Source organism: Zea mays, chromosome 10 (genome assembly GCF_902167145.1).
Source record: "Zea mays cultivar B73 chromosome 10, Zm-B73-REFERENCE-NAM-5.0, whole genome shotgun sequence".
Taxonomy (NCBI): Eukaryota; Viridiplantae; Streptophyta; class Magnoliopsida; order Poales; family Poaceae; genus Zea; species Zea mays.
Window position 1 is genome coordinate 74,238,604 of NC_050105.1, and position 17,703 is coordinate 74,256,306.

A 17,703-nucleotide genomic window follows, 5' to 3' on the forward strand; every position below is an offset into this window, starting at 1 on the left:
AGTAGAACGGAACCGTTCCATTTTTTTGTTGAAGAGTAAAATAGAGCGGCGCCGTCCGTTTATTGTTTGGTTGGAGAGTCATATGACTGTTGAGTGGAGGAGAGGGATGAGAGCGCTCGCGTCCGCGAGAACGCTCGCATCCGGTCGTTTTGGTGGAGCGAGATCATCCCAAATATTTGATATTTATAGACTGCAGGAGCCGCTTCGTTCTCCTCCATGGTAACCAAACATAAAAAAAATAAGAATGGAATCGTTCCAATTCCCTCCGCTCCTCAACCAAACACACCCTTAAGGTGTCTAAAGAAGGTATTTGCAAAAAAAAATCATGGAGCCGTCTCTCCGTAAAGAGACGCCGCTGGCTCTAGTAATCTAAGTAGCAATAGACGTCTCAATTCCTACTATACGAATTCGTCGTCTGTTCTATCGATCCGATATTGTACAAGCGCATTTATTTCTGTATTTATTAATAGAATATATTTATAGATACTTTATTGTATAATAGAGTCTCTTAATTGTCTTTTATATTTGAAGAACGGTTTTAGCGTCTCTCCACTATACATGCTCTTGGTATGCCCACTTTTTTTTGTATATGGCTGAGACGGAGTATTTACGAATTATTTAAGACTTCACCGCTGAGGCTAGTGACGACATTGGCGCATTGACATACAGTTATTTTCTCTTTAATGGAGAGATACACTGCTTTCAATCCGGTAACAAATGCACCTACATATTATTAGGAATTTCTTACAACGACCAACTCTTTCTCAAAGAATGCAGATACAAGCGGGAACTCATTACTTTTGACGTGAATGCTCTAGAAGATCGTAGCTATCAGAGTTCGTTCATATGGGCTTTATTAGTATTTTAGAAAAGTTCAATTTTACAAATTTTTGCCAACAATTAGTTAGATTATTGTATAAAAAATCGTTTCTATACTTGGTCGAGATTACCTGATTATTGACTTTCTTAGAGCTTTGGATCCTATTTGGCACTTGATTATCGGAGCTTCTATCGGTTTTATAAGTACTAGAGACAGTTAAAAGACTGTATGATATGATTCCGAGTTTTTGATCATAAATACAGTTAAGAGACGATATCTATGAAGAATCGTGTAGAAATTGACTCTTCATCCACTACAGGAATTCTAAAGATTCCCGTCGGCCAGGACAAAGGCTGACGGGGATAAGGTAATTCCCGTCGGTTACTTAACAGCCGATATGCACTATATTAACTCCCCTCGGCCTGTGCCTTGGGCGACGGGAATTATATTAACTGAAATGGAAATAGGCTTACACCTTTTCCTAAATGATTTTGGTGATTGAATTGTCCAACACAAATAATTGGACTAACTAGTTTGCTCTAGATTATAAGTTCTACATGTGCCAAAGGTTCAACACAAACCAATAAAAAGTCCAAGAAAGGGTTCAAATAAAAAAAGCAAAAGACAACTGAATGCTGCCCTGGTCTGACGCACTGGACTGTCCGGTGCCTCATGTAGCACCGGACTGTCCGGTGTGCCAAGCGGAGTAACGGCTACCGCGCTAACGGTCGACTGCAAAAGTGAACAGTGAACAGTGCCGACTGCGCGCGCAGAGTCAGAGCAGGCGCCAGATGGCGCATCGGACAGTGAACAGGACCTGTCCGGTGCACCACCGGACTGTCCGGTGGCCCACATGTCAGAAGCTCCAACGGTCGAACCCTAATGGTTGGGTGACGTGGCTGGCGCACCGGACTGTCCGGTGCGCCATACGACAGCAGCCTTCCCCAACGGCCACTTTGGTGGTTGGGGCTATAAATACCCCCAACCACCAATACTTCAAGGCATCCAAGTTTTCAGCCAACTCATTCAATACAAGAGCTAGTGCATTCAATACAAGACATAAATAGAGTGAATCAAAATCTCTCCAAGTCCCAATTCCACTCAAAGCAATAGTGACTAGAAGAGAGAGTTTTGTCGTGTTCTTTTGAGCTCTTGCGCTTGGATCGCTTTTCTTCTTCCTCCTTTCTTGTTCTCAACTCAATTGTAATCAAAGCAAGAGACACCAAGTTGTGGTGGTCCTTGTAGTGGACTAAGTGTCCCGTTTGATTGAAGAGAAAAGCTCACTCGGTCTAGGTGACCGTTTGAGAGAGGGAAAGGGTTGAAAGAGACCCGGTCTTTGTGACCACCTCAACGGGGAGTAGGTTTGCAAGAACCGAACCTCGGTAAAACGAATCACCGTGTCACATTCTTCATTTGCTTGTGATTTATTTTTCGCCCTCTCTTTTGGACTCGATTATATTTCTAACGCTAACCCCGGCTTGTAGTTGTGCTTAAACTTTATAAATTTCAGATTTGCCTATTCACCCCCCTCTAGGCGACTTTCAATTGGTATCAGAGTCCGGTACTTAATTAAGAGCCTAACCGCTCGAAGTGATGTCGGGAGCTCACGCCAAGAAGGAGATGGTGACCGGCGAGAAGCCCGCCACAAGCCACGGGAAGGCTCCATCGGGGGAGTCCGACAATAAGAAGAGGGAGGAATCACCTCCCCGCGTCAAGTCGCACCGGAGTGGCGACAAGAAGAAGAAAATGAAGAAAGTGGTCTACTACGAGACCGATTCTTCATCGCCTTCCGCCTCCGGCTCCGACACACCGTCCGTCACTTCTAAGCGCTATGAGCGCAAGAAGTTTAGTAAGATCCACTTACGCTATCCTCGCATTTCCAAACGCACCCCTTTACTTTCCGTCCCACTAGGCAAACCACCGGTTTTTTACGGTGAAGATTATTGTATGTGGAGTGATAAAATGAGGCACCATTGTCACACCCGGTTTTAAGGAACAAAGCCGAGTGCATCTCATACATGCGCCAAAGAAGACAACATATATAATAACAAAGTGTATAGAGATAAATGTCACAATATAATCAGAGTACTTTATTACATAGCGGAAGTCTTACAAAATAAGAGATAAATATCGCAGGATCTAAAATCTATCCTTGGCGCGAGAAAGCTGACTAGGAGACGCCACCTAGATCAAGTCGAAAGCCTCAGAGTTAGGCAGCTCCTCTTCTACCACATGTTCTTCTCCTGTGTGGGGTGTGAGACAGCAAGAGTGAGCTCACACATGTTCATCGCTCAACAAGTTGTGGGGAATAATGTGACATGAACTCACCAAAGGTGGGAGTTCATGAAGTGTAAGGCTAATCAATGAAATAAAGGCTGAAGCTGAGCATAGCTTTTATATGTTGGTCAAAATTTTATTAGCAGTTACTAAGAGTAAGTAAATACCAAACCTTAGAAATAAAAAATAAAAGTAATAGTAAAATAATCCCAGATGCAATGAAATGACAGATTAAGTTTAAGTTCCATAAATTAATCATGTGAGTGTCCGAGCCGCTCATGACCATGAGCACGGCTAGTATACCAGTTTTACACTCTGCAGAGGTTGCGCATCTTTACCCACAAGTTGTGTTACCCATTTGCCACGGAGTTGATCTGACCCCATACACCTCTACCTAGGAAGCGAGGCAGGGTACCACTACGAGGCCTTTACAAAGTTCCACTAGCTTCAGAAAACCCGCTACAGTTTATAGGAAGCTCCAGTGCAGGAATCCCTCGCCTGACCGCCATCGCAGCAAAATCAACCCAAGGACCTCCCTACACTGACAACTCCCCTACTGCCCTTGCCCCTTTCAGGTAAGGTAGTCATCCACTAGCTTTCCTAGTTAGTCAGCCAAGGGCGTCCCATTAACCCTTGTGGAAGCACTGTTTTCCCGAGTGGTTCTCCATGTTCCCATTATCATAATGATCTTATCATGAACAGTAATAATAAACAGATAATAAAAAGGTATAACAATGAGTGATAAATATCTTTATACCCAAAGCGACATAAAGCAATAACATGTACTACCAAAAATTTAGTAGTAAAACCAGTGGTGAAACAAGGTATAAAGATAGTAAAAATCTAGGGTAACGGGTCCCATCAAAATTAACCTATGCAGATCATTATGATTAGTAAGAACATGACTGGGTAAAAAAGAAGTGATCAAGGGCACAACTTGCCTTCAACGAGCTCCTGCTCAGCAGTCTCTACCAGGTGAACCTCAGGATCCTCAATAGCTTGCTCGTCTACTCGCATCAACACAATACATACATAGTATAGCAAAATTAACATCACACCAAACATGTAAATAAAATACACAATAATAATCTAGACATTAATATAAGATCATAGGGACTAGAATCATTGAATTCGGGGTTATAGATTTTAAGTTATGAATTTTCCAAGGTTTTATGTATTTAATATAAGATTAAGTGCTAGATAAATTTTAATGTGTCTTTCATGTCAAAACAGTGACACTAATGGATAGACAATAATATTACAAAAAATTAGGAATTGGAATGGACCAATTTGAAGTTCATATGGATTTTCTACCAATTAAACAAATTTCTGCAATTAAATATGTACTAAAAATCTATTTCCCAATTAATTTCTCTGGTTTTTCTGATCTCGGGACTGGGCCTCGTTTTCTGTAAAGCGCAGGGGCGCTAGCGCAAAAGATCCTAAGACACATAACGCCCTGCGCAGAGGACTGCAGGTTGATTGGGTAATTATACGAGGGTTCTTTTGCAAAGTGGCGCGACCCAGCGAAACCATTTGATCTGAACCGTCCGATCCGCCCCAACGAACCAGATTAGATCAATCCCGCCACGAAGCGGTACGCAATACCAGCCTTATGATCTGTGATCAACGGACCGCGTTCAACATAACCGAGATCAACGCGCCACCCTCGGATCATGGATCTACGGTCGCGCGCGCTCGGCCGAAACGGTACGCTTGGATTCTAATCTACGCCGTCGATTATGAATCTAGCGTCCCTGCTTCATTCTTCCCTCGCACACTCAAGGACGGCGGCGCCGCCAGGTGCGCATGGTGGTGCACCCACCGGAGTAAGGCCATCCACATCCCTGCCATGCTATTTCCTACTCCGACAACGCCTACACGAAGCTGGGACTAAAGCGCACAGGTATATGGCCATCATACCTGAATTTAGGGCGTCGAAGTGCTCGGCCCACGGCGCGGTGCGGAATTGGCGCGGCAGCGAGGTACGGCGAACAATTGTCGTCGCCCAACGGTCCTACCCACCCAATTGCTGGCGCAGAAAGCTTCCGTAGACGATTATCGTTCCCCTCGACCCAACTCCGAGAGCGGAGATCCCCCGACGACGGCTATCCCCGGCGGCAGCCCTCCTTTCTCTCGGGATGCTTTTCGCGGCGCAGCAATGGCGGCGTCGGTTGGCTCTGGAGAAACTAGGCTCACGCGAGGAGGTAGCAGGGGAAGGAACGGGTCATGGGTGTGCTGTTATACGGCGCGGGCGAGGTCCAAGGTGGTCAGCAGCTCCGTCGTTCTCGCGACGGTTGTTGCGCGTCAGCGAGCGAAGAAAGGGGAAGGTGGGCACGCGGCTGACCGAGGGGACCCACGCGCCAGGTCCCGTGCGGAGGTGACTGCCGAGCTGGGCCCGCAACGTCAGGTCGTGTTCCAGGGACAGGACTTGGTCCGCGCGGACGTAATTTCCTAAGTGGGCCGAATTTGTGGAATCCAGCCCAAACAGGGTTTCTTCTTCTTTTTCTTTTATTATCTTTTCTCTCTCTTTTCAAATTCAAGTTGTATTTAAATTTAATTCAAACTCTTGTGACCAATTATTCTCAGATGATATTGCGCCATAAACAGTACTACTTTTAAGATATATTATTATATATATTATTTTTATATCTTTTCTCTTTTTGGTTTCAATTGTAGAATTTTCTTTCTTCTTTTCCAAACTCTAGAATTTCTTTTAGGATTTAATTTCCCATTGGGGTATTAACATAATTATTATTATTATTTTGTTTACTATTTTTTATATCATCACAAAATGCACACAAAGTAAGATCCAGCATGATGCACAAGTTATTTATGTGTTCTTGGTTCTAATTATCCACTTTTAACTAGTGTTGATCACATGTAATGAATAGTAGAGACCACAAACTATTGAGATTATCTCTATCCTCTTTTATTACACTTTTGAGTATTACAAATCCTACCCCCCTTAACAAGAATCTCGTCCTCGAGATTTAGGAAGGACTATGGAAAAGATGGGGAAAATCTATGTGAAGCTCTTCTTCTCTTTCCCATGTTGCCTCATCTTCTCCATGGTGACTCCATTGCACTTTGCACATCTTTATAACCTTATTTCTGGTAACTCGAGTCAGTGTATCAAGAATCTTGATAGGGTACTCAGCATAAGTCAGGTCCTCTTGAACACTAAGGTCCTCCAGGGGTAACTGCTCCTCAGGTACCCTGAGGCACTTCTTCAGTTGTGACACGTGGAATACATCATGTACATCCACAAGATGATTGGGTAGCTCTAATTGATATGCAACTTCTCCCACTCGCTTTAAGATCAAGAAGGGTCCAATGAAGCGAGGGGACAACTTTCCTTTAACTTTAAATCTCCTCATACCCCGGATCGGTGACACCTTCAGATACACGTGATCACCCTCCTTAAACTCCAGTAGTCTTCTCCTATTATCAGCATAGCTCTTTTGCCTTGATTGTGCAATTCTCAAATTCTCCCTTATCATTTGAACTTGTTCTTCTGCCTCTTGCATAAGTTCAGGCCCAAAGAACTGCCTTTCTCTAGTCTGATCCCAATATAGTGGAGTCCTGCACTTCCTGCCATATAAATCCTCAAATGATGACATGTTCAAACTGGCCTGGTAGCTATTATTATAAGAGAACTCCGCATATGGTAAGCTCTTATTCCAACTTCCACCATGTTTAAAAGCACAAGCTCTTAACATATCCTCCAGCACTTGGTTAGTCCTCTCTGTCTGTCCATCAGTCTGAGGATGGTAGGCTGAACTAAAATTCAACTTTGTATCCAAGCTCTCATGCAACTTCTTCCAAAATCGAGAGGTAAACTGTGAACCTCGATCAGACATGATCTTCTTTGGTACTCCATGTAAACACACAATCCGAGCCATATATAACTCTGCTAGCTGAGAACCTTTATAAGTAGTCTTGACCGGAATGAAGTGGGCTACTTTAGCCAGTCTATCCACAATCACCCATATAACATCATATCCTTTCTAGGTGCGAGGCAATCCAGTAATGAAATCCATACCAATCTCTTCCCACTTCCACTCGGGTACCTTCAGTGGGTGCAGTAGTCCAGCTGGCATCTGGTGTTCAGTCTTAACTCTTTGGCATACATCGCACATAGCCACATGTGCAGCCACATCTCTTTTCAATCCATACCACCAGTACTTTTGCTTCAAATCCTGATACATCTTAGTGCTACCAGGATGAATAGAGTAATCAGAATCATGGGCTTCTTTCAATATAGTCTCACGAAGGCTATCAATCTCCGGAACACATATCCGATCCTTGAACCATATAGTACCTTGCTCATCCTCCATGAATTCTGGACCTCGACCTTTAGTAATTAGATCTTTAATCTCTTGAATTTTTGCATCACCCACTTGACCTTTACGAATTTCTTGCTCCAAGGTAGGTCCCACATCAATAGTAACTCCTTCAATGTGAGTAACTATCCCTAGGTTAAGTCTCCTGAAATCCTCAACAATCTCATCCGGTAGTTGGGCAACAATAGCGGAATGAACGTGTTCCTTTCGACTCAAGGCATCTGCAACCAAATTCGCCTTGCCCGGGTGATAGTGAATCTCCAAATCATAATCCTTTATAAGCTCCAACCAACGGTGTTGCCTGAGGTTGAGATCCTTATGAGTGAATATATACTTCAAACCCTTATGATCCGTGTATACTTGACACTTGGTTCCCATAATATAATGTCTCCAAATCTTAAGCGCATGCACTACGGCTGCCAGTTCTAAGTCATGAGTGGGGTAGTTCAACTCTTGTTTCCGCAACTGACGAGACGCATCGGCAATCACGTGTCCTTCTCGCATAAGTACACATCCCAAGCCTTGGCCACATGCATCACAATAAATGTCAACTCCCTTCTGCAGATCTAGCATAACCAACACTGGTGGTGACATCAATCTCTTCTTTAATTGATCAAAGCTTTCTTGGCACTTCTCGTCCCACTTGAACTCTCTTCCATTCTTCAGAAGTGAGGTCATAGGCTTAGCAATCTTAGAAAATCCTTAAATAAATCTCCGATAATATCCTGCAAGTCCCAAGAAACTCCGAATCTCAGTGACGGTAGTGGGCACGCTCCATTCCATTATCTCCTTTACTTTAGCAGGATCCACTACTATTCCTCCATTAGAAATAATATGTCCCAGGAATGGCACCTTGTCAATCCAAAACTCGCACTTGCTAAACTTGGCGTAGAGTTGATTATCTGAAAGGGAAATGTGCCCTTGGGCCATTTCTAAGTATTTTGGTGATTGAGTGTCAACACAAGTGCTTAAATGTAAATCAATGCCCATGGATGAACAAAGTGCAAATCTTCAACAAAGGTATGTTTCTAAGTCTTAGTACATTGGTTTTGTGTACTAATATATTTGTCTAAGTGTTAGAAACAGAAAGAAGAAGAGAAGAGAAGACTTGGCTGTGTGCAGGCAAGGGGCTGTTTCGGTCTGGGGCACCGGACTGTCCGGTGGTGCACCGGACAGTGTCCGGTGGTGCACCGGACAGTGTCCGGTGGTGCACCGGACAGTGTCCGGTGCGCCAGGCTGCCTCGACCGAAGAGGCCGCTCTCGGGTTTTTCTCCGGCGACTTCGGCTAAAATTCACCGGACTGTCCGGTGTGCACCGGACTGTCCGGTGAGCCAACGGTCGGCCGGGCCAACGGTCGGCCGCGCGATCGGCGCGCGACACGTGGCCGAGCCAACGGTCGGAAGGAAGCACCAGACTGTCCGGTGTGCACCGGACTGTCCGGTGCGCCAGATCTGCAACGGTCGGCAACGGTCGGCTTCGCCATTTAAGGAAACAAATCGGGCACCGGACAGTGTCCGGTGTGCACCGGACTGTCCGGTGCGCCACGAGACAGAAGGCAAAGATGGCTTTCCAGATTTGTTCCCAACGGCTCCTAGCTGCCTTGGGGCTATAAAAGGGACCCCTAGGCGCATGGAGGAGAATACCAAGCATTCCTACAACTCTTCTAAGCACCAAGACATCAATCTCACGCATTCGTTTCACTGTGATAGCATATAGAGCTCTTGTGGAGTTGTGAACTCTTTGTGTTGCGTTGCGAGCTCTTGTTGCGACTTGTGTGCGTGTTGTTGCTCTGATTTTCGAGTCTTGTGTGCGTTGCTCATTCCCACCTTACTCCGTATTCTTTGTGAACTCAATTGTAAGGGCGAGAGACTCCAAGTTGTGGAGATTCCTCGCAAACGGGAAAAGATCAAAGGAAAGAAAAACACCGTGGTATTCAAGTTGATCATTGGATCACTTGAGAGGAGTTGAGTGCAACTCTCGTCCGTTGGGACGCCACAACGTGGAGTAGGCAAGTTTTGTACTTGGCCGAACCACGGGATAACCACCGTGTCAACTCTGTGATTGCTTTCTTGTGGTTATCGTGTTTTGAGTTCTCTCTAGCCTCTTGGCCATACTTGTGCTAACCCTTAACAAGTTTTTGTGGCTTAAGTTTTGAACTTTTACAGGATCACCTATTCACCCCCCCCCCTCTAGGTGCTCTCAATTGGTATCGGAGTCGTTCTCTTCAAGAAAGGGACTAACCGCCCGAAGAGATGGATCCTAAGGGGAAGGGAATTGTGATCAACGACAAGGAGAAGGAGTCCTTCGTCAACGAGCCAAGGGATGACAAGTCCAATGACTCGGGCTCGGGCCACAAGCGAAGAGATGGGAAGAAGAAGAAGACAAGACGCATCAAGGAGATCGTCTACTACGACAGCGATGAGTCCTCTTCTTCCCAAAAGGACGACGACTACGACAAACAAAGGAAACCGGTTAATTCTAACTTTTCTTTTGATTACTCTCGTATTCCGCATAGTTCAAATTCACATTTGCTTTCCATTCCACTCGGCAAGCCCCCACACTTTGATGGGGAGGACTACGGATTTTGGAGCCACAAAATGCGTAGTCACCTATTCTCTCTCCATCCCAGCATATGGGAGATTGTAGATAGTGGAATGCACTTTAATAGTTCGGATAGTCCTATATTCATTAATGAGCAAATCCATAAGAATGCACAAGCTACTACTGTTCTTCTAGCCTCATTGTGCAGGGATGAATATAATAAAGTGAGTGGCTTGGATAAAGCCAAGCAAATCTGGGATACCCTCAAGATCTCTCATGAGGGAAATGACGCTACCTTGCTCACCAAAATGGAGTTGGTGGAGGGCGAGCTTGGACGGTTCGCGATGATAAGGGGCGAGGAGCCAACTCAAACATACAACCGGCTCAAGACCCTTGTCAACAAAATAAGGAGCTACGGAAGCACGCGATGGACGGACCACGACGTCGTCCGACTAATGCTCAGGTCCTTTACCGTTCTTGATCCTCATTTGGTGAATAATATTCGTGAGAATCCCAGGTACACCAAAATGTCGCCCGAAGAAGTACTAGGAAAATTCGTCAGCGGGCGAATGATGATCAAGGAGGCAAGGTATGTGGACGACGCCTTGAATGGACCGATCAACGAGCCGCAACCTTTTGCTCTCAAAGCCACAGGGAACAAGGAGGCGCTACCCAGCAAGGTGGCGCAAATTGAGGCGGCCGGTCTTAATGAAGAAGAAATGGCCCTCATTATCAAGAGATTCAAGACGGTGCTAAAGGGTCGCAATGGACAGCCGAGCAAGACTAAGACCAAGGGGAAGCGATCATGCTTCAAATGCGGTAAGCTTGGTCATTTTATTGCTAACTGTCCTGATAATGATAGTGACCAGGAAAAGGGGAACAAGAGGGAAAAGAAGAAGCATTACAAGAAGGCAAAGGGCGAGGCGCATCTAGGCAAGGAGTGGGACTCGGATTGCTCCTCGTCCGACTCCGACAATGAAGGACTCGCCGCCACCGCCTTCAACAAATCAACCCTCTTCCCCAACGAGCGTCACACATGCCTTATGGCAAGAGAGAAGAAGGTATGTACTCGCAACTCTACCTATGCTTCTTCAAGTGAGGACGAATCTAGTGATGAGGATGAAGTAGATTATTCATGTTTGTTCAAGGGCTTAGATAGATCTAAGATAGACAAAATTAATGAATTAATTGATGCCTTGAATGAAAAGAATATACTTTTAGAAAAGCAAGAGGATTTGTTGTATGAAGAGCATGATAAATTTGTTGAGGCACAAAAATCCTATGCTTTAGAAGTTAAGAGAAATGAAATGCTTTCTTTTGAACTATATACTTGTCATGAAACCATTTCTACTTTGAAAGGTGTCAACAATGATTTAAAAGCTAAATTAGAAGTAGCAAACAAATCCAATTCTTGTGTAGAACATGTTGAAATTTGTACTAGGTGTAAAGACTTTGACATTAATGCTTGTAGTGAACACCTAGTTTCAATTTCCAAGCTTAATGATGAACTGGCTAGTCTTAATGCTCAACTTAAGACTAGCAAGAATGATTTCGATAAGCTAAAATTTGCAAGGGATGCCTACACAATTGGTAGACACCCCTCAATTAAGGATGGACTTGGCTTCAAGAGAGAAGCTAAGAACTTAACAAGCCATAAGGCTCCCATTCCCGCCAAGGAGAAAGGGAAGGCCCCTATGGCTACTAGTGCTAAAAGGAACCATGCATTTTTGTATCATGATAGAAGACAAACTAGAAATGTAAGTCATGATGCTTATGATTCATATGTTTATGATTCTCATGCCATGTTTGCTCCTAGTTCCTCTTATGTGTATGATAGAAATGTTACTAGGAGAAATGTTGTTCCTAAAAGAAATGCTATTCATCATGTGCCTAGAAGGAATGTTATTCATGCTCCTAGGAAAATAGCAAATGAACCTTCTACAATTTATTGTGCTTTGAATGCTTCATTTGCAATTTGTAGAAAGGATAGAAAAGTAATTGCTAGGAAGTTAGGGGCAAAATGCAAAGGTGATAAAACTTGCATTTGGGTCCCTAAGGAAATTGTGACTAACCTTGTAGGACCCAACAAGAGTTGGGTACCTAAGTCCCAAGCCTAAATTTGCCTTGCAGGTTTATGCATCCGGGGGTTCAAGCTGGATTATCGACAGCGGATGCACAAACCATATGACGGGGGAAAAGAAGATGTTCACCTCCTACGTCAAAAATAAGGATTCCCAAGATTCAATTGTATTCGGTGATGGGAATCAAGGCAAGGTAAAAGGGTTAGGTAAAATCGCGATTTCTAATGAGCATTCTATCTCTAATGTATTTTTAGTAGAGAGTCTTGGATATAATTTGCTATCTGTTAGTCAATTATGTCATATGGGGTATAACTGTCTATTTACAAACGTAGATGTGTCTGTCTTTAGAAGGAGTGATGGTTCACTAGCTTTTAAGGGTGTATTAGACGGCAAACTTTATTTAGTTGATTTTGCAAAAGAAGAGGCCGGTCTAGATGCATGCTTAATAGCTAAGACTAGCATGGGCTGGCTGTGGCATCGCCGCTTAGCACATGTGGGGATGAAGAACCTTCACAAGCTTCTAAAGGGAGAACACGTGATAGGTTTGACTAACGTTCAATTCGAAAAAGATAGACCTTGTGCAGCTTGTCAAGCAGGGAAACATGTGGGAGGAGCACATCACAGCAAGAATGTGATGACCACTTCAAGACCCCTGGAGCTGCTGCATATGGACCTCTTCGGACCCGTCGCCTATCTAAGCATAGGGGGAAGTAAGTATGGTTTAGTTATTGTTGATGATTTTTCCCGCTTCACTTGGGTGTTCTTTTTGCAGGATAAGTCTGAAACCCAAGGGACCCTCAAGCGCTTCCTCAGGAGAGCTCAAAATGAGTTTGAGCTCAAAGTGAAAAAGATAAGGAGCGACAACGGGTCCGAGTTCAAGAACCTTCAAGTGGAGGAGTTCCTTGAAGAGGAAGGGATCAAGCACGAGTTCTCCGCTCCCTACACACCACAGCAAAATGGTGTGGTAGAGAGGAAGAACAGGACGCTCATTGACATGGCGAGGACGATGCTAGGAGAGTTCAAGACCCCCGAGTGCTTTTGGACGGAAGCCGTGAACACTGCTTGCCACGCCATCAACAGGGTCTACCTTCATCGCCTCCTCAAGAAGACGTCATATGAGCTACTAACCGGTAACAAACCCAATGTATCGTACTTTCGTGTATTTGGGAGTAAATGCTACATTCTAGTAAAGAAGGGTAGAAATTCTAAGTTTGCTCCCAAAGCTGTAGAAGGGTTTTTGTTAGGTTATGACTCAAATACAAAGGCGTATAGAGTCTTCAACAAATCATCGGGTTTGGTTGAAGTCTCTAGCAACGTTGTATTTGATGAGACTAATGGCTCTTCAAGAGAGCAAGTTGTTGATTGTGATGATGTAGATGAAGAAGATGTTCCAACAGCCGCTATACGAACCATGGCGATTGGAGAAGTGCGGCCACAGGAACAAGATGAGCAAGATCAACCCTCTTCCTCAATTATGGTGCATCCCCCGACTCAAGACGATGAACAGGTTCATCATAAGGAGGCGTGTGATCAAGGGGGAGCACAAGATGATAACGTAATGGAGGAAGAAGCGCAACCGGCACCTCCAACCCAAGTTCGAGCGATGATTCAAAGGGATCATCCCGTCGACCAAATTCTGGGTGACATTAGCAAGGGAGTAACTACTCGATCTCGATTAGTTAATTTTTGTGAGCATTACTCCTTTGTCTCTTCTATTGAGCCTTTCAGGGTAGAAGAGGCCTTGCTAGATCCAGACTGGGTGTTGGCCATGCAAGAGGAGTTAAACAACTTCAAGCGCAATGAAGTTTGGACACTGGTGCCTCGTCCGAAGCAAAATGTTGTGGGAACCAAGTGGGTGTTCCGCAACAAACAGGACGAGCACGGGGTGGTGACGAGGAACAAGGCTCGACTTGTGGCAAAAGGTTATGCCCAAGTCGCAGGTTTGGATTTCGAGGAGACCTTTGCTCCTGTGGCTAGGCTAGAGTCAATTCGAATCTTGCTAGCATATGCCGCTCACCATTCTTTCAGGTTGTTTCAAATGGATGTGAAGAGCGCTTTCCTCAACGGGCCAATCAAGGAGGAGGTGTACGTGGAGCAACCCCCTGGCTTCGAGGATGAACGGTACCCCGACCACGTGTGTAAGCTCTCTAAGGCGCTCTATGGACTTAAGCAAGCCCCAAGAGCATGGTATGAATGCCTTAGAGATTTCTTAATTGCTAATGCTTTCAAGGTTGGGAAAGCCGATCCAACTCTTTTTACTAAGACTTGTGATGGTGATTTGTTTGTGTGCCAAATTTATGTCGATGACATAATATTTGGTTCTACTAACCAAAAGTCTTGTGAAGAGTTTAGCAGGGTGATGACGCAGAAATTCGAGATGTCAATGATGGGCGAGTTGAACTACTTCCTTGGGTTCCAAGTGAAGCAACTCAAGGACGGCACCTTCCTCTCCCAAACGAAGTACACGCAAGATCTGCTAAAGCGGTTTGGGATGAAGGACGCCAAGCCCGCAAAGACTCCGATGGGGACCGACGGACACACCGACCTCAACAAAGGAGGTAAGTCCGTTGATCAAAAAGCATACCGGTCAATGATAGGTTCTTTGCTTTATTTATGTGCTAGTAGACCGGATATTATGCTTAGCGTATGCATGTGTGCTAGATTTCAATCCGATCCTAAGGAGTGTCACTTAGTGGCGGTGAAGCGAATTGTTAGATATTTGGTTGCTACGCCTTGCTTCGGGCTCTGGTATCCAAAAGGGTCTACCTTTGACTTAGTTGGATACTCAGACTCCGACTATGCTGGATGTAAGGTCGATAGGAAGAGTACATCGGGGACGTGCCAATTCTTAGGAAGGTCCCTGGTGTCATGGAACTCTAAGAAACAAACATCCGTTGCCCTATCCACCGCTGAGGCCGAGTACGTTGCCGCAGGTCAGTGTTGCGCGCAACTACTTTGGATGAGGCAAACTCTCCGGGACTTTGGCTACAATCTGAGCAAAGTCCCACTCCTATGTGACAATGAGAGTGCTATCCGCATGGCGGAGAATCCTGTTGAGCACAGCCGCACAAAGCACATAGACATCCGGCATCACTTTTTGAGAGACCACCAGCAAAAGGGAGATATCGAAGTGTTTCATGTTAGCACCGAGAACCAGCTAGCCGATATCTTCACCAAGCCTCTAGATGAGAAGACCTTTTGCAGGCTGCGTAGTGAGCTAAATGTCTTAGATTCGCGGAACTTGGATTGAATTGTAGCATACATGTGTTTATGCATTTGATCAGGTTCATTCTGCATTTTGTTGCTTATTGTGGTGCTCAAGTTGTACCAACACTCCCTGGACCTCACAAGTCCGTTGCAAAGTGATGCACATGTTTAGGGGGAGATGTGTTACAACTTGACCCTTTGAGACTAACCATTTGCTTGAGTTTGCTTGATTTAGTCTCGAAGGAGGATTGAAAGGGAAAAGGTGGACTTGGACCATGAAAGACTTCCACTGCACTCCGATGAGAGGGTAACTAATTCCAAGTTCATCTCATGAAATCTTATTGCCATTTGCTCTTAATTGAAGACTTTGGTGAGGCAATGGGGTTAAAAGGCCAAGATTGATCCCGTTTTGGTGCTTGATGCCAAAGGGGGAGAAAATAAAGGCCAAAGCGATAAATGGATCAACTACCACTTGAGAGATTTTGAAAATAGTAGAATAGAGTTTTTGTTGTGTCAAAAGCTTTTATTGTCTCTCTTGTCAAAAGTTGGCTTCTTGTGGGGAGAAGTATTGATTATGGGAAATAGGGGGAGTTTTTGAAATCTTTGATCAATCTCTTTTGGAATGACTCTCTTTATACTTCAACATGTGTGTTTGACTTAGAGATAGAGATTTGAGTTTGATTTGCAAAAACAAACCAAGTGGTGGCAAAGGATGATCCATATATGCCAAAATTGAATCAAAATCAATTTAAGTTTTTATTTGAAGTGATTTTGCACTTGTTCTAGTTGCTTTATGTTGTGTTGGCATAAATCACCAAAAAGGGGGAGATTGAAAGGGAAATGTGCCCTTGGGCCATTTCTAAGTATTTTGGTGATTGAGTGTCAACACAAGTGCTTAAATGTAAATCAATGCCCATGGATGAACAAAGTGCAAATCTTCAACAAAGGTATGTTTCTAAGTCTTAGTACATTGGTTTTGTGTACTAATATATTTGTCTAAGTGTTAGAAACAGAAAGAAGAAGAGAAGAGAAGACTTGGCTGTGTGCAGGCAAGGGGCTGTTTCGGTCTGGGGCACCGGACTGTCCGGTGGTGCACCGGACAGTGTCCGGTGGTGCACCGGACAGTGTCCGGTGCGCCAGGCTGCCTCGACCGAAGAGGCCGCTCTCGGGTTTTTCTCCGGCGACTTCGGCTAAAATTCACCGGACTGTCCGGTGTGCACCGGACTGTCCGGTGAGCCAACGGTCGGCCGGGCCAACGGTCGGCCGCGCGATCGGCGCGCGACACGTGGCCGAGCCAACGGTCGGAAGGAAGCACCGGACTGTCCGGTGTGCACCGGACTGTCCGGTGCGCCAGATCTGCAACGGTCGGCAACGGTCGGCTTCGCCATTTAAGGAAACAAATCGGGCACCGGACAGTGTCCGGTGTGCACCGGACTGTCCGGTGCGCCACGAGACAGAAGGCAAAGATGGCTTTCCAGATTTGTTCCCAACGGCTCCTAGCTGCCTTGGGGCTATAAAAGGGACCCCTAGGCGCATGGAGGAGAATACCAAGCATTCCTACAACTCTTCTAAGCACCAAGACATCAATCTCACGCATTCGTTTCACTGTGATAGCATATAGAGCTCTTGTGGAGTTGTGAACTCTTTGTGTTGCGTTGCGAGCTCTTGTTGCGACTTGTGTGCGTGTTGTTGCTCTGATTTTCGAGTCTTGTGTGCGTTGCTCATTCCCACCTTACTCCGTATTCTTTGTGAACTCAATTGTAAGGGCGAGAGACTCCAAGTTGTGGAGATTCCTCGCAAACGGGAAAAGATCAAAGGAAAGAAAAACACCGTGGTATTCAAGTTGATCATTGGATCACTTGAGAGGAGTTGAGTGCAACTCTCGTCCGTTGGGACGCCACAACGTGGAGTAGGCAAGTTTTGTACTTGGCCGAACCACGGGATAACCACCGTGTCAACTCTGTGATTGCTTTCTTGTGGTTATCGTGTTTTGAGTTCTCTCTAGCCTCTTGGCCATACTTGTGCTAACCCTTAACAAGTTTTTGTGGCTTAAGTTTTGAACTTTTACAGGATCACCTATTCACCCCCCCCTCTAGGTGCTCTCATTATCTCGTAGCTTCTGTAGCACCAATCTCAGATGTTCTTCATGATCACTTTTACTCTTAGAATAGATAAGAATATCGTCGATGAATACCATGACAAATCTGTCCAAATACTCCATAAACACCTTATTCATCAAATTCATAAAATAAGCTGGTGCATTGGTTAACCCAAATGACATAACAGTGAACTCATATAATCCATATCAGGTCGAGAAAGCCGTCTTGGGGATATCCGATGGTCTAATCTTCATTTGATGGTAACCCGATCTGAGGTCAATCTTAGAGAATACCCTAGCACCTCTCATCTGATCAAATAAATCCTCAACACG